Source organism: Triturus cristatus, chromosome 11 (genome assembly GCF_964204655.1).
Source record: "Triturus cristatus chromosome 11, aTriCri1.1, whole genome shotgun sequence".
In the NCBI taxonomy this organism is placed as follows: domain Eukaryota; kingdom Metazoa; phylum Chordata; class Amphibia; order Caudata; family Salamandridae; genus Triturus; species Triturus cristatus.
The window spans coordinates 895,314,146-895,332,602 of record NC_140594.1 but is presented as its reverse complement, the minus strand read 5'-3'; positions in this window follow the sequence as shown (position 1 = coordinate 895,332,602).

The following is an 18,457-nucleotide window of genomic DNA, read 5'->3' as shown; positions in this document are numbered from 1 at the left end:
ATTAAAATGACTCTAAACACACTTAATTTAGTTCCAAGAGTTCTTATTCACATGCAATAGTCATTTACAGTCCAAAAATTAAACTTTAAAAAATTACCCTTTTTGACCATCTGGAAAAAGTTCGACAGGTCACGGGTCATCGTTATTCATCAGAAAATTGATTTTTTGGACTGTAGAAAAATTGATTCAAAATGTCATTTGGATTGAGCCTCATGTTGAATAACTACTTTTTAAAGCCTCAATGTGACCAAAATTTCAATTTTTACAGACTTTTTCTCCTACTCAGAAGCTTCTATTTCAACCTATTTCAGGCATTAAAATGACTCTAAACACAATTATTTTAGTTCCAAGAGTTCTAATTCACATGCAATAGTCATTTACAGTCCAAAAATTAAACTTTAAAAAATTACCATTTTTGACCATCTGGAAAAAGTTCGACAGGTCACGGGTCATCGTTTTTCATCAGAAAATTGATTTTTTGGACTGTAGGAAAATTGATTCAAAATGTCATTTTGATTGAGCCTCATGTTGAATAACTACTTTTTAAAGCCTCAATGTGACCAAAATTGCCATTTTTACATACATTTTCTCCTACTCAAAAGCTTCTATTTCAACCTATTCCAGGCATTAAAATGACTCTAAACACACTTATTTTAGTTCCAAGAGTTCTAATTCACATGCAATAGTCATTTACAGTCCAAAAATGTAACTTTAAAAAATTACCATTTTTGACCATCTGGAAAAAGTTCGACAGGTCACGGGTCATCGTTTTTCATCAGAAAATTGTTTTTTTGGGCAGTAAAAAAATTGATTCAAAATGTCATTTGGATTGAGACTCATGTTGAATACCTACTTTTTAAAGCCTCAATGTGACCAAAATTTCAATTTTTACAGACTTTTTCTCCTACTCAGAAGCTTCTATTTCGACCTATTTCAGGCATTAAAATGACTCTAAACACACTTATTTTAGTTCCAAGAGTTCTAATTCACATGCAATAGTCATTTACAGGCCAAAAATTAAACTTTAAAAAATTACCATTTTTGACCATCTGGAAAAAGTTCGACAGGTCATCGTTTTTCATCAGAAAATTGATTTTTTGGACTGTAGAAAAATTAATTCAAAATGTCATTTTGATTGAGCCTCATGTTGAATAACTACTTTTTAAAGCCTCAATGTGACCAAAATTGGCATTTTTACAGACATTTTCTCCTACTCAAAAGCTTCTATTTCAACCTATTCCAGGCATTAAAATGACTCTAAACACACTTATTTTAGTTCCAAGAGTTCTAATTCACATGCAATAGTCATTTACAGTCCAAAAATGTAACTTTAAAAAATTACCATTTTTGACCATCTGGAAAAAGGTCGACAGGTCACGGCTCATCGTTTTTTATCAGAAAATTGTTTTTTTGGGCAGTAAAAAAATTGATTCAAAATGTCATTTGGATTGAGACTCATGTTGAATAACTACTTTTGAGTGCCTCAATGTGACCAAAATTTCAATTTTTACAGACTTTTTCTCCTACTCAGAAGCTTCTATTTCAACCTATTTCAGGCATTAAAATGACTCTAAACACACTTATTTTAGTTCCAAGAGTTCTAATTCACATGCAATAGTCATTTACAGTCCAAAAATTAAACTTAAAAAAATTACCATTTTTGATCATCTGGAAAAAGTTTGACAGGTCACGGGTCATCGTTTTTCATCAGAAAATTGATTTTTTGGACTGTAGAAAAATTGATTCAAAATGTCATTTGGATTGAGCCTCATGTTGAATAACTACTTTTTAAATCCTCAATGTGACCAAAATGTAAATTTTTATAGACTTTTTCTCCTACTCAGAAGCTTCTATTTCGACCTATTTCAGGCATTAAAATGACTCTAAACACACTTATCTTAGTTCCAAGAGTTCTAATTCACATGCAATAGTCATTTACAGTTCAAAAATTTACCTTTAAAAAATTACCATTTTGATCGTCTGGAAAAAGTTCGACAGGTCACGGGTCATCGTTTTTCATCAGAAAATTGATTTTTTGGACTGTAGAAAAATTGATTCAAAATGTCATTTTGATTGAGCCTCGTGTTGAATAACTACTTTTTAAAGCCTCAATGTGACCAAAATTGCCAATTTTACAGACATTTTCTCCTACTCAGAAGCTTCTATTTCGACCTATTTCAGGCATTAAAAGGACTCTAAACACACCTATTTTAGTTCCAAAAGTGATAATTCACATGCAATAGTCATTTATAGTCAAAAAATTTAACTTAAAGAAATTACCATTTTTGACCATCTGGAAAAAGTTCGACAGGTCACGGGTCATCGTTTTTCATCAGAAAATAGATTTTTTGGATTGTAGAAAAATTTATTCAAAATGTCATTTGGATTGAGCCTCATGTTGAATAACTACTTTTTAAAGCCTCAATGTGACCAAAATTTCAATTTTTACAGACTTTTTCTCCTACTCAGAAGCTTCTATTTCGACCTATTTCAGGCATTAAAATGACTCTAAACACACTTATCTTAGTTCCAAGATTTCAAATTCACATGCAATAGTCATTTACAGTCCAAAAAATTAAACTTTAAAAAATTACCATTTTTGACCATCTGGAAAAAGTTCGACAGGTCACGGGTCATCGTTTTTCATCAGAAAATTGATTTTTTGGACTGTAGAAAAATTGATTCAAAATGTCATTTGGATTGAGCCTCATGTTGAATAACTACTTTTTAAAGCCGCAATAAGACCAAAATTTCAATTTTTACAGACTTTTTCTCCTACTCAGAAGCTTCTATTTCGACTTATTTCAGGCATTAAAATGACTCTAAACACACTTAATTTAGTTCCAAGAGTTCTTATTCACATGCAATAGTCATTTACAGTCCAAAAATTAAACTTTAAAAAATTACCCTTTTTGACCATCTGGAAAAAGTTCGACAGGTCACGGGTCATCGATTTTCATCAGAAAATTTATTTTTTGGATTGTAGAAAAATTGATTCAAAATGTCATTTGGATTGAGCCTCATGTTGAATAACTACTTTTGAAAGCCTCAATGTGACCAAAATTTCAATTTTTACAGACTTTTTCTCCTACTCAGAAGCTTCTATTTCGACATATTTCAGGCATTAAAATGACTCTAAACACACTTATTTTAGTTCCAAGAGTTCTAATTCACATGCAATAGTCATTTACAGTCCAAAAATTAAACTTTAAAAAATTACCATTTTTGACCATCTGGAAAAAGTTTGACAGGTCACGGGTCATCGTTATTCATCAGAAAATTGATTTTTTGGACTGTAGAAAAATTGATTCAAAATGTCATTTGGATTGAGCCTCATGTTGAATAACTACTTTTTAAAGCCTCAATGTGACCAAAATTTAAATTTTTACAGACTTTTTCTCCTACTCAGAAGCTTCTATTTCGACCTATTTCAGGCATTAAAATGACTCTAAACACAATTATTTTAGTTCCAAGAGTTCTAATTCACATGCAATAGTCATTTACAGTCCAAAAATTAAACTTTAAAAAATTACCATTTTTGACCATCTGGAAAAAGTTCGACAGGTCACGGGTCATCGTTTTTCATCAGAAAATTGATTTTTTGGACTGTAGGAAAATTGATTCAAAATGTCATTTTGATTGAGCCTCATGTTGAATAACTACTTTTTAAAGCCTCAATGTGACCAAAATTGCCATTTTTACATACATTTTCTCCTACTCAAAAGCTTCTATTTCAACCTATTCCAGGCATTAAAATGACTCTAAACACACTTATTTTAGTTCCAAGAGTTCTAATTCACATGCAATAGTCATTTACAGTCCAAAAATGTAACTTTAAAAAATTACCATTTTTGACCATCTGGAAAAAGTTCGACAGGTCACGGGTCATCGTTTTTCATCAGAAAATTGTTTTTTTGGGCAGTAAAAAAATTGATTCAAAATGTCATTTGGATTGAGACTCATGTTGAATACCTACTTTTTAAAGCCTCAATGTGACCAAAATTTCAATTTTTACAGACTTTTTCTCCTACTCAGAAGCTTCTATTTCGACCTATTTCAGGCATTAAAATGACTCTAAACACACTTATTTTAGTTCCAAGAGTTCTAATTCACATGCAATAGTCAGTTACAGGCCAAAAATTAAACTTTAAAAATTACCATTTTTGACCATCTGGAAAAAGTTCGACAGGTCATCGTTTTTCATCAGAAAATTGATTTTTTGGACTGTAGAAAAATTAATTCAAAATGTCATTTTGATTGAGCCTCATGTTGAATAACTACTTTTTAAAGCCTCAATGTGACCAAAATTGCCATTTTTACAGACATTTTCTCCTACTCAAAAGCTTCTATTTCAACCTATTCCAGGCATTAAAATGACTCTAAACACACTTATTTTAGTTCCAAGAGTTCTAATTCACATGCAATAGTCATTTACAGTCCAAAAATGTAACTTTAAAAAATTACCATTTTTGACCATCTGGAAAAAGGTCGACAGGTCACGGCTCATCGTTTTTTATCAGAAAATTGTTTTTTTGGGCAGTAAAAAAATTGATTCAAAATGTCATTTGGATTGAGACTCATGTTGAATAACTACTTTTGAGTGCCTCAATGTGACCAAAATTTCAATTTTTACAGACTTTTTCTCCTACTCAGAAGCTTCTATTTCGACCTATTTCAGGCATTAAAATGACTCTAAACACACTTATCTTAGTTCCAAGAGTTCTAATTCACATGCAATAGTCATTTACAGTTCAAAAATTTACCTTTAAAAAATTACCATTTTGATCGTCTGGAAAAAGTTCGACAGGTCACGGGTCATCGTTTTTCATCAGAAAATTGATTTTTTGGACTGTAGAAAAATTGATTCAAAATGTCATTTTGATTGAGCCTCGTGTTGAATAACTACTTTTTAAAGCCTCAATGTGACCAAAATTGCCAATTTTACAGACATTTTCTCCTACTCAGAAGCTTCTATTTCGACCTATTTCAGGCATTAAAAGGACTCTAAACACACCTATTTTAGTTCCAAAAGTGATAATTCACATGCAATAGTCATTTATAGTCAAAAAATTTAACTTAAAGAAATTACCATTTTTGACCATCTGGAAAAAGTTCGACAGGTCACGGGTCATCGTTTTTCATCAGAAAATAGATTTTTTGGATTGTAGAAAAATTTATTCAAAATGTCATTTGGATTGAGCCTCATGTTGAATAACTACTTTTTAAAGCCTCAATGTGACCAAAATTTCAATTTTTACAGACTTTTTCTCCTACTCAGAAGCTTCTATTTCGACCTATTTCAGGCATTAAAATGACTCTAAACACACTTATCTTAGTTCCAAGATTTCAAATTCACATGCAATAGTCATTTACAGTCCAAAAAATTAAACTTTAAAAAATTACCATTTTTGACCATCTGGAAAAAGTTCGACAGGTCACGGGTCATCGTTTTTCATCAGAAAATTGATTTTTTGGACTGTAGAAAAATTGATTCAAAATGTCATTTGGATTGAGCCTCATGTTGAATAACTACTTTTTAAAGCCGCAATAAGACCAAAATTTCAATTTTTACAGACTTTTTCTCCTACTCAGAAGCTTCTATTTCGACTTATTTCAGGCATTAAAATGACTCTAAACACACTTAATTTAGTTCCAAGAGTTCTTATTCACATGCAATAGTCATTTACAGTCCAAAAATTAAACTTTAAAAAATTACCCTTTTTGACCATCTGGAAAAAGTTCGACAGGTCACGGGTCATCGATTTTCATCAGAAAATTTATTTTTTGGATTGTAGAAAAATTGATTCAAAATGTCATTTGGATTGAGCCTCATGTTGAATAACTACTTTTGAAAGCCTCAATGTGACCAAAATTTCAATTTTTACAGACTTTTTCTCCTACTCAGAAGCTTCTATTTCGACATATTTCAGGCATTAAAATGACTCTAAACACACTTATTTTAGTTCCAAGAGTTCTAATTCACATGCAATAGTCATTTACAGTCCAAAAATTAAACTTTAAAAAATTACCATTTTTGACCATCTGGAAAAAGTTTGACAGGTCACGGGTCATCGTTATTCATCAGAAAATTGATTTTTTGGACTGTAGAAAAATTGATTCAAAATGTCATTTGGATTGAGCCTCATGTTGAATAACTACTTTTTAAAGCCTCAATGTGACCAAAATTTCAATTTTTACAGACTTTTTCTCCTACTCAGAAGCTTCTATTTCGACCTATTTCAGGCATTAAAATGACTCTAAACACAATTATTTTAGTTCCAAGAGTTCTAATTCACATGCAATAGTCATTTACAGTCCAAAAATTAAACTTTAAAAAATTACCATTTTTGACCATCTGGAAAAAGTTCGACAGGTCACGGGTCATCGTTTTTCATCAGAAAATTGATTTTTTGGACTGTAGGAAAATTGATTCAAAATGTCATTTTGATTGAGCCTCATGTTGAATAACTACTTTTTAAAGCCTCAATGTGACCAAAATTGCCATTTTTACATACATTTTCTCCTACTCAAAAGCTTCTATTTCAACCTATTCCAGGCATTAAAATGACTCTAAACACACTTATTTTAGTTCCAAGAGTTCTAATTCACATGCAATAGTCATTTACAGTCCAAAAATGTAACTTTAAAAAATTACCATTTTTGACCATCTGGAAAAAGTTCGACAGGTCACGGGTCATCGTTTTTCATCAGAAAATTGTTTTTTTGGGCAGTAAAAAAATTGATTCAAAATGTCATTTGGATTGAGACTCATGTTGAATACCTACTTTTTAAAGCCTCAATGTGACCAAAATTTCAATTTTTACAGACTTTTTCTCCTACTCAGAAGCTTCTATTTCGACCTATTTCAGGCATTAAAATGACTCTAAACACACTTATTTTAGTTCCAAGAGTTCTAATTCACATGCAATAGTCAGTTACAGGCCAAAAATTAAACTTTAAAAATTACCATTTTTGACCATCTGGAAAAAGTTCGACAGGTCATCGTTTTTCATCAGAAAATTGATTTTTTGGACTGTAGAAAAATTAATTCAAAATGTCATTTTGATTGAGCCTCATGTTGAATAACTACTTTTTAAAGCCTCAATGTGACCAAAATTGCCATTTTTACATACATTTTCTCCTACTCAAAAGCTTCTATTTCAACCTATTCCAGGCATTAAAATGACTCTAAACACACTTATTTTAGTTCCAAGAGTTCTAATTCACATGCAATAGTCATTTACAGTCCAAAAATGTAACTTTAAAAAATTACCATTTTTGACCATCTGGAAAAAGGTCGACAGGTCACGGCTCATCGTTTTTTATCAGAAAATTGTTTTTTTGGGCAGTAAAAAAATTGATTCAAAATGTCATTTGGATTGAGACTCATGTTGAATAACTACTTTTGAGTGCCTCAATGTGACCAAAATTTCAATTTTTACAGACTTTTTCTCCTACTCAGAAGCTTCTATTTCAACCTATTTCAGGCATTAAAATGACTCTAAACACACTTATTTTAGTTCCAAGAGTTCTAATTCACATGCAATAGTCATTTACAGTCCAAAAATTAAACTTAAAAAAATTACCATTTTTGATCATCTGGAAAAAGTTTGACAGGTCACGGGTCATCGTTTTTCATCAGAAAATTGATTTTTTGGACTGTAGAAAAATTGATTCAAAATGTCATTTGGATTGAGCCTCATGTTGAATAACTACTTTTTAAATCCTCAATGTGACCAAAATGTAAATTTTTATAGACTTTTTCTCCTACTCAGAAGCTTCTATTTCGACCTATTTCAGGCATTAAAATGACTCTAAACACACTTATCTTAGTTCCAAGAGTTCTAATTCACATGCAATAGTCATTTACAGTCCAAAAAATTAAACTTTAAAAAATTACAATTTTTGACCATCTGGAAAAAGTTCGACAGGTCACGGGTCATCGTTTTTCATCAGAAAATTGTTTTTTTGGGCAGTAAAAAAATTGATTCAAAATGTCATTTGGTTAGAGACTCATGTTGAATAACTACTTTTGAATGCCTCAATGTGACCAAAATTTCAATTTTTACAGACTTTTTCTCCTTCTCAGAAGCTTCTATTTCGACCTATTTCAGGCATTAAAATGACTCTAAACACACTTATTTTAGTTCCAAGAGTTCTAATTCACATGCAATAGTCATTTACAGTCCAAAAATTAAACTTTAAAAAATTACCATTTTTGACCATCTGGAAAAAGTTTGACAGGTCACGGGTCATCGTTTTTCATCAGAAAATTGATTTTTTGGACTGTAGAAAAATTGATTCAAAATCTCATTTTGATTGAGCCTCTTGTTGAATAACTACTTTTTAAAGCCTCAATGTGACCAAAATTGCCATTTTTACAGACATTTTCTCCTACTCAAAAGCTTCTATTTCAACCTATTCCAGGCATTAAAATGACTCTAAACACACTTATTTTAGTTCCAAGAGTTTTAATTCACATGCAATAGTCATTTACAGTCCAAAAATGTAACTTTAAAAAATTACCATTTTTGACCATCTGGAAAAAGTTCGACAGGTCACGGGTCATCGTTTTTCATCAGAAAATTGTTTTTTTGGGCAGTAAAAAAATTGATTCAAAATGTCATTTGGATTGAGACTCATGTTGAATAACTACTTTTGAAGGCCTCAAAGTGACCAAAATTTCAATTTTTACAGACTTTTTCTCCTACTCAGAAGCTTCTATTTCGACCTTTTTCAGGCATTAAAATGACTCTAAACACACTTATTTCAGTTCCAAGAGTTCTAATTCACATGCAATAGTCATTTACTGTCCAAAAATTAAACTTTAAAAAATTACCATTTTTGACCATCTGGAAAAAGTTCGACAGGTCACGGGTCATCGTTTTTCATCAGAAAATTGTTTTTTTGGGCAGTAAAAAAATTGATTCAAAATGTCATTTGGATTGAGCCTCGTGTTGAATAACTACTTTTTAAAGCCTCAATGTGACCAAAATTGCCAATTTTACAGACATTTTCTCCTACTCAGAAGCTTCTATTTCGACCTATTTCAGGCATTAAAAGGACTCTAAACACACCTATTTTAGTTCCAAAAGTAATAATTCACATGCAATAGTCATTTACAGTCCAAAAATTAAACTTTAAAAAATTACCATTTTTGACCATCTGGAAAAAGTTTGACAGGTCACGGGTCATCGTTTTTCATCAGAAAATTGATTTTTTGGACTGTAGAAAAATTGATTCAAAATGTCATTTGGATTGAGCCTCATGTTGAATAACTACTTTTTAAAGCCTCAATGTGACTAAAATTTCAATTTTTACAGACTTTTTCTCCTACTCAGAAGCTTCTATTTCGACCTATTTCAGGCATTAAAATGACTCTAAACACACTTATTTTAGTTACAAGAGTTCGAATTCACATGTAATAGTCATTTACAGTCCAAAAATTAAACTTGAAAAAATTACCATTTTTGACCATCTGGAAAAAGTTCGATAAGGTCACGGGTCATCGATTTTCATCAGAAAATTGATTTTTTGGATTGTAGAAAAATTGATTCAAAATGTCATTTGGATTGAGCCTCATGTTGAATACCTATTTTTTAAATCCTGAATGTGACCAAAATTGCCATTTTTACAGACTTTTTCTCCTACTCAGAAGCTTCTATTTCGACCTATTTCAGGCATTAAAATGACTCTAAACACACTTATCTTAGTTCCAAGAGTTCTAATTCACATGCAATAGTCATTTACAGTCCAAAAATGTAACTTTAAAAAATTACCATTTTTGACCGTCTGGAAAAAGTTCGACAGGTCACGGGTCATCGTTTTTCATCAGAAAATTGATTTTTTGGACTGTAGAAAAATTGATTCAAAATGTCATTTGGATTGAGCCTCATGTTGAATAACTACTATTTAAAGCCTCAATAAGACCAAAATTTCAATTTTACAGACTTTTTCTCCTACTCAGAAGCTTCTATTTCGACCTATTTCAGGCATTAAAATGACTCTAAACACACTTAATTTAGTTCCAAGAGTTCTTATTCACATGCAATAGTCATTTACAGTCCAAAAATTAAACTTTAAAAAATTACCATTTTTGACCATCTGGAAAAAGTTCGACAGGTCACGGGTCATCGATTTTCATCAGAAAATTTATTTTTTGGATTGTAGAAAAATTGATTCAAAATGTCATTTGGATTGAGCCTCATGGTGAATACCTATTTTTTAAAGCCTGAATGTGACTAAAATTGCCCTTTTTACAGACCTTTTCTCCTACTCAGAAGCTTCTATTTCGACCTATTTCAGGCATTAAAATGACTCTAAACACACTTATCTTAGTTCCAAGATTTCAAATTCACATGCAATAGTCATTTACAGTCCAAAAAATTAAACTTTAAAAAATTACCATTTTTGACCATCTGGAAAAAGTTCGACAGGTCACGGGTCATTGTTTTTCATCAGAAAATTGATTTTTTGGACTGTAGAAAAATTGATTCAAAATGTCATTTGGATTGAGCCTCATGTTGAATAACTACTTTTTAAAGCCTCAATAAGACCAAAATTTCAATTTTTACAGACTTTTTCTCCTACTCAGAAGCTTCTATTTCAACCTATTTCAGGCATTAAAATGACTCTAAACACACTTATTTTAGTTCCAAGAGTTCTAATTCACATGCAATAGTCATTTACTGTCCAAAAATTAAACTTTAAAAAATTACCATTTTTGACCATCTGGAAAAAGTTCGACAGGTCACGGGTCATCGTTTTTCATCAGAAAATTGTTTTTTTGGGCAGTAAAAAAATTGATTCAAAATGTCATTTGGATTGAGCCTCATGTTGAATAACGACTTTTTAAAGCCTCAATGTGACCAAAATTTCAATTTTTACAGACTTTTTCTCCTACTCAGAAGCTTCTATTTCGACCTATTTCAGGCATTAAAATGACTCTAAACACACTTATTTTAGTTCCAAGAGTTCAAATTCACATGCAATAGTCATTTACAGTCCAAAAATTTAACTTTAAAAAATTACCATTTTGACCGTCTGGAAAAAGTTCGACAGGTCACGGATCATCGTTTTTCATCAGAAAATTGATTTTTTGGACTGTAGAAAAATTGATTCAAAATGTCATTTTGATTGAGCCTCGTGTTGAATAACTACTTTTTAAAGCCTCAATGTGACCAAAATTGCCAATTTTACAGACATTTTCTCCTACGCAGAAGCTTCTATTTCGACCTATTTCAGGCATTAAAAGGACTCTAAACACACCTATTTTAGTTCCAAAAGTGATAATTCACATGCAATAGTCATTTATAGTCAAAAAATTTAACTTAAAGAAATTACCATTTTTGACCATCTGGAAAAAGTTCGACAGGTCACGGGTCATCGTTATTCATCAGAAAATTGATTTTTTGGATTGTAGAAAAATTGATTCAAAATGGCATTTGGATTGAGCCTCATGTTGAATAACTACTTTTTAAAGCCTCAATGTGACCAAAAATGCCATTTTTACAGACATTTTCTCCTACTCAGAAGCTTCTATTTCGACCTATTTCAGGCATTAAAATGACTCTAAACACACTTATTTTAGTTCCAAGAGTTCTAATTCACATGCAATAGTCATTTACAGTCCAAAAATTTAACTTTAAAAAATTACCATTTTTACCATCTGGAAAAAGTTCGACAGGTCACGGGTCATCGTTTTTCATCAGAAAATGGATTTTTTGGACTGTAGAAAAATTGATTCAAAATGTCATTTGGATTGAGCCTCATGTTGAATAACTAATTTTTAAAGCCTCAATGTGACCAAAATTTCAATTTTTACAGACTTTTTCTCCTACTCAGAAGCTTCTATTTCGACCTATTTCAGGCATTAAAATGACTCTAAACACACTTATTTTAGTTCCAAGAGTTCTAATTCACAGCAATAGTCATTTACTGTCCAAAAATTAAACTTTAAAAAATTACCATTTTTGACCATCTGGAAAAAGTTCGACAGGTCACGGGTCATCGTTTTTCATCAGAAAATTGATTTTTTGGGCAGTAAAAAAACTTGATTCAAAATGTCATTTGGATTGAGACTCATGTTGAATAACTACTTTTGAAAGCCTCAATGTGACCAAAATTTCAACTTTTACAGACTTTTTCTCCTACTCAGAAGCTTCTATTTCGACCTATTTCAGGCATTAAAATGACTCTAAACACACTTATTTTAGTTCCAAGACTTTTAATTCACATGCAATAGTCATTTACAGTCCAAAAAATTAAACTTTAAAAAATTACCATTTTTGTGCATCTGGAAAAAGTTCGACAGGTCACGGGTCATCGTTTTTCATCAGAAAATTGATTTTTTGGACTGTAGAAAAATTGATTCAAAATGTCATTTGGATTGAGCCTCATGTTGAATAACTACTTTTTAAAGCCTCAATGTGACCAAAATTTCAATTTTTACAGACTTTTTCTCCTACTCAGAAGCTTCTATTTCGACCTATTTCAGGCATTAAAATGACTCTAAACACAATTATTTTAGTTCCAAGAGTTCTAATTCACATGCAATAGTCATTTACAGTCCAAAAATTAAACTTTAAAAAATTACCATTTTTGACCATCTGGAAAAAGTTCGACAGGTCACGGGTCATCGTTTTTCATCAGAAAATTGATTTTTTGGACTGTAGAAAAATTGATTCAAAATGTCATTTTGATTGAGCCTCATGTTGAATAACTACTTTTTAAAGCCTCAATGTGACCAAAATTTCAATTTTTACAGACTTTTTCTCCTACTCAGAAGCTTCTATTTCGACCTATTTCAGGCATTAAAATGACTCTAAACACACTTATTTTAGTTCCAAGAGTTCTAATTCACATGCAATAGTAATTTACAGGCCAAAAATTAAACTTTAAAAAATTACTTTTTTTGACCATCTGGAAAAAGTTCGACAGGTCATCGTTTTTCATCAGAAAATTGATTTTTTGGACTGTAGAAAAATTGATTCAAAATGTCATTTGGATTGAGCCTCATGTTGAATAACTACTTTTTAAATCCTCAATGTGACCAAAATGTAAATTTTTATAGACTTTTTCTCCTACTCAGAAGCTTCTATTTCGACCTATTTCAGGCATTAAAATGACTCTAAACACACTTATCTTAGTTCCAAGAGTTCTAATTCACATGCAATAGTCATTTACAGTCCAAAAAATTAAACTTTAAAAAATTACAATTTTTGACCATCTGGAAAAAGTTCAACAGGTCACGGGTCATCGTTTTTCATCAGAAAATTGTTTTTTTGGGCAGTAAAAAAATTGATTCAAAATGTCATTTGGTTAGAGACTCATGTTGAATAACTACTTTTGAATGCCTCAATGTGACCAAAATTTCAATTTTTACAGACTTTTTCTCCTACTCAGAAGCTTCTATTTCGACATATTTCAGGCATTAAAATGACTCTAAACACACTTATTTTAGTTCCAAGAGTTCGAATTCACATGTAATAGTCATTTATAGTCCAAAAATTAAACTTTAATAAATTACCATTTTTGACCATCTGGAAAAAGTTCGACAGGTCACGGGTCATCGATTTTCATCAGAAAATTGATTTTTTGGATTGTAGAAAAATTGATTCAAAATGTCATTTGGATTGAGCCTCATGTTGAATACCTATTTTTTAAAGCCTGAATGTGACCAAAATTGCCATTTTTACAGACCTTTTCTCCTACTCAGAAGCTTCTATTTCGACCTATTTCAGGCATTAAAATGACTTCAAACACACTTATTTTAGTTCCAAGAGTTCAAATTCACATGCAATTGTCATTTACAGTCCAACAATTAAACTTTAAAAAATTACCATTTTTGACCATCTGGAGAAAGTTCGACAGGTCATCGTTTTTCATCAGAAAATTGAATTTTTGCACTGTAGAAAAATTGATTCAAAATGTCATTTGGATTGAGCCTCATGTTGAATAACTACTTTTTAAAGCCTCAATGTGACCAAAATTTCAATTTTTACAGACTTTTTCTCCTACTCAGAAGCTTCTATTTCGACCTATTTCAGGCATTAAAATGACTCTAAACACACTTATCTTAGTTCCAAGATTTCAAATTCACATGCAATAGTCATTTACAGTCCAAAAAATTAAACTTTAAAAAATTACCATTTTTGACCATCTGGAAAAAGTTCGACAGGTCACGGGGTCATCGTTTTTCATCAGAAAATTGATTTTTTGGACTGTAGAAAAATTGATTCAAAATGTCATTTGGATTGAGCCTCATGTTGAATAACTACTTTTTAAAGCCTCAATAAGACCAAAATTTCAATTTTTACAGACTTTTTCTCCTACTCAGAAGCTTCTATTTCGACCTATTTCAGGCATTAAAATGACTCTAAACACACTTATCTTAGTTCCAAGAGTTCTAATTCACATGCAATAGTCATTTACAGTTCAAAAATTTACCTTTAAAAAATTACCATTTTGATCGTCTGGAAAAAGTTCGACAGGTCACGGGTCATCGTTTTTCATCAGAAAATTGATTTTTTGGACTGTAGAAAAATTGATTCAAAATGTCATTTTGATTGAGCCTCGTGTTGAATAACTACTTTTTAAAGCCTCAATGTGACCAAAATTGCCAATTTTACAGACATTTTCTCCTACTCAGAAGCTTCTATTTCGACCTATTTCAGGCATTAAAAGGACTCTAAACACACCTATTTTAGTTCCAAAAGTGATAATTCACATGCAATAGTCATTTATAGTCAAAAAATTTAACTTAAAGAAATTACCATTTTTGACCATCTGGAAAAAGTTCGACAGGTCACGGGTCATCGTTTTTCATCAGAAAATAGATTTTTTGGATTGTAGAAAAATTTATTCAAAATGTCATTTGGATTGAGCCTCATGTTGAATAACTACTTTTTAAAGCCTCAATGTGACCAAAATTTCAATTTTTATAGACTTTTTCTCCTACTCAGAAGCTTCTATTTCGACCTATTTCAGGCATTAAAATGACTCTAAACACACTTATCTTAGTTCCAAGATTTCAAATTCACATGCAATAGTCATTTACAGTCCAAAAAATTAAACTTTAAAAAATTACCATTTTTGACCATCTGGAAAAAGTTCGACAGGTCACGGGTCATCGTTTTTCATCAGAAAATTGATTTTTTGGACTGTAGAAAAATTGATTCAAAATGTCATTTGGATTGAGCCTCATGTTGAATAACTACTTTTTAAAGCCGCAATAAGACCAAAATTTCAATTTTTACAGACTTTTTCTCCTACTCAGAAGCTTCTATTTCGACTTATTTCAGGCATTAAAATGACTCTAAACACACTTAATTTAGTTCCAAGAGTTCTTATTCACATGCAATAGTCATTTACAGTCCAAAAATTAAACTTTAAAAAATTACCCTTTTTGACCATCTGGAAAAAGTTCGACAGGTCACGGGTCATCGATTTTCATCAGAAAATTTATTTTTTGGATTGTAGAAAAATTGATTCAAAATGTCATTTGGATTGAGCCTCATGTTGAATAACTACTTTTGAAAGCCTCAATGTGACCAAAATTTCAATTTTTACAGACTTTTTCTCCTACTCAGAAGCTTCTATTTCGACATATTTCAGGCATTAAAATGACTCTAAACACACTTATTTTAGTTCCAAGAGTTCTAATTCACATGCAATAGTCATTTACAGTCCAAAAATTAAACTTTAAAAAATTACCATTTTTGACCATCTGGAAAAAGTTTGACAGGTCACGGGTCATCGTTATTCATCAGAAAATTGATTTTTTGGACTGTAGAAAAATTGATTCAAAATGTCATTTGGATTGAGCCTCATGTTGAATAACTACTTTTTAAAGCCTCAATGTGACCAAAATTTCAATTTTTACAGACTTTTTCTCCTACTCAGAAGCTTCTATTTCGACCTATTTCAGGCATTAAAATGACTCTAAACACAATTATTTTAGTTCCAAGAGTTCTAATTCACATGCAATAGTCATTTACAGTCCAAAAATTAAACTTTAAAAAATTACCATTTTTGACCATCTGGAAAAAGTTCGACAGGTCACGGGTCATCGTTTTTCATCAGAAAATTGATTTTTTGGACTGTAGGAAAATTGATTCAAAATGTCATTTTGATTGAGCCTCATGTTGAATAACTACTTTTTAAAGCCTCAATGTGACCAAAATTGCCATTTTTACATACATTTTCTCCTACTCAAAAGCTTCTATTTCAACCTATTCCAGGCATTAAAATGACTCTAAACACACTTATTTTAGTTCCAAGAGTTCTAATTCACATGCAATAGTCATTTACAGTCCAAAAATGTAACTTTAAAAAATTACCATTTTTGACCATCTGGAAAAAGTTCGACAGGTCACGGGTCATCGTTTTTCATCAGAAAATTGTTTTTTTGGGCAGTAAAAAAATTGATTCAAAATGTCATTTGGATTGAGACTCATGTTGAATACCTACTTTTTAAAGCCTCAATGTGACCAAAATTTCAATTTTTACAGACTTTTTCTCCTACTCAGAAGCTTCTATTTCGACCTATTTCAGGCATTAAAATGACTCTAAACACACTTATTTTAGTTCCAAGAGTTCTAATTCACATGCAATAGTCAGTTACAGGCCAAAAATTAAACTTTAAAAATTACCATTTTTGACCATCTGGAAAAAGTTCGACAGGTCATCGTTTTTCATCAGAAAATTGATTTTTTGGACTGTAGAAAAATTAATTCAAAATGTCATTTTGATTGAGCCTCATGTTGAATAACTACTTTTTAAAGCCTCAATGTGACCAAAATTGCCATTTTTACATACATTTTCTCCTACTCAAAAGCTTCTATTTCAACCTATTCCAGGCATTAAAATGACTCTAAACACACTTATTTTAGTTCCAAGAGTTCTAATTCACATGCAATAGTCATTTACAGTCCAAAAATGTAACTTTAAAAAATTACCATTTTTGACCATCTGGAAAAAGGTCGACAGGTCACGGCTCATCGTTTTTTATCAGAAAATTGTTTTTTTGGGCAGTAAAAAAATTGATTCAAAATGTCATTTGGATTGAGACTCATGTTGAATAACTACTTTTGAGTGCCTCAATGTGACCAAAATTTCAATTTTTACAGACTTTTTCTCCTACTCAGAAGCTTCTATTTCAACCTATTTCAGGCATTAAAATGACTCTAAACACACTTATTTTAGTTCCAAGAGTTCTAATTCACATGCAATAGTCATTTACAGTCCAAAAATTAAACTTAAAAAAATTACCATTTTTGATCATCTGGAAAAAGTTTGACAGGTCACGGGTCATCGTTTTTCATCAGAAAATTGATTTTTTGGACTGTAGAAAAATTGATTCAAAATGTCATTTGGATTGAGCCTCATGTTGAATAACTACTTTTTAAATCCTCAATGTGACCAAAATGTAAATTTTTATAGACTTTTTCTCCTACTCAGAAGCTTCTATTTCGACCTATTTCAGGCATTAAAATGACTCTAAACACACTTATCTTAGTTCCAAGAGTTCTAATTCACATGCAATAGTCATTTACAGTCCAAAAAATTAAACTTTAAAAAATTACAATTTTTGACCATCTGGAAAAAGTTCGACAGGTCACGGGTCATCGTTTTTCATCAGAAAATTGTTTTTTTGGGCAGTAAAAAAATTGATTCAAAATGTCATTTGGTTAGAGACTCATGTTGAATAACTACTTTTGAATGCCTCAATGTGACCAAAATTTCAATTTTTACAGACTTTTTCTCCTACTCAGAAGCTTCTATTTCGACCTATTTCAGGCATTAAAATGACTCTAAACACACTTATTTTAGTTCCAAGAGTTCTAATTCACATGCAATAGTCATTTACAGTCCAAAAATTAAACTTTAAAAAATTACCATTTTTGACCATCTGGAAAAAGTTTGACAGGTCACGGGTCATCGTTTTTCATCAGAAAATTGATTTTTTGGACTGTAGAAAAATTGATTCAAAATCTCATTTTGATTGAGCCTCTTGTTGAATAACTACTTTTTAAAGCCTCAATGTGACCAAAATTGCCATTTTTACAGACATTTTCTCCTACTCAAAAGCTTCTATTTCAACCTATTCCAGGCATTAAAATGACTCTAAACACACTTATTTTAGTTCCAAGAGTTTTAATTCACATGCAATAGTCATTTACAGTCCAAAAATGTAACTTTAAAAAATTACCATTTTTGACCATCTGGAAAAAGTTCGACAGGTCACGGGTCATCGTTTTTCATCAGAAAATTGTTTTTTTGGGCAGTAAAAAAATTGATTCAAAATGTCATTTGGATTGAGACTCATGTTGAATAACTACTTTTGAAGGCCTCAAAGTGACCAAAATTTCAATTTTTACAGACTTTTTCTCCTACTCAGAAGCTTCTATTTCGACCTATTTCAGGCATTAAAATGACTCTAAACACACTTATTTTA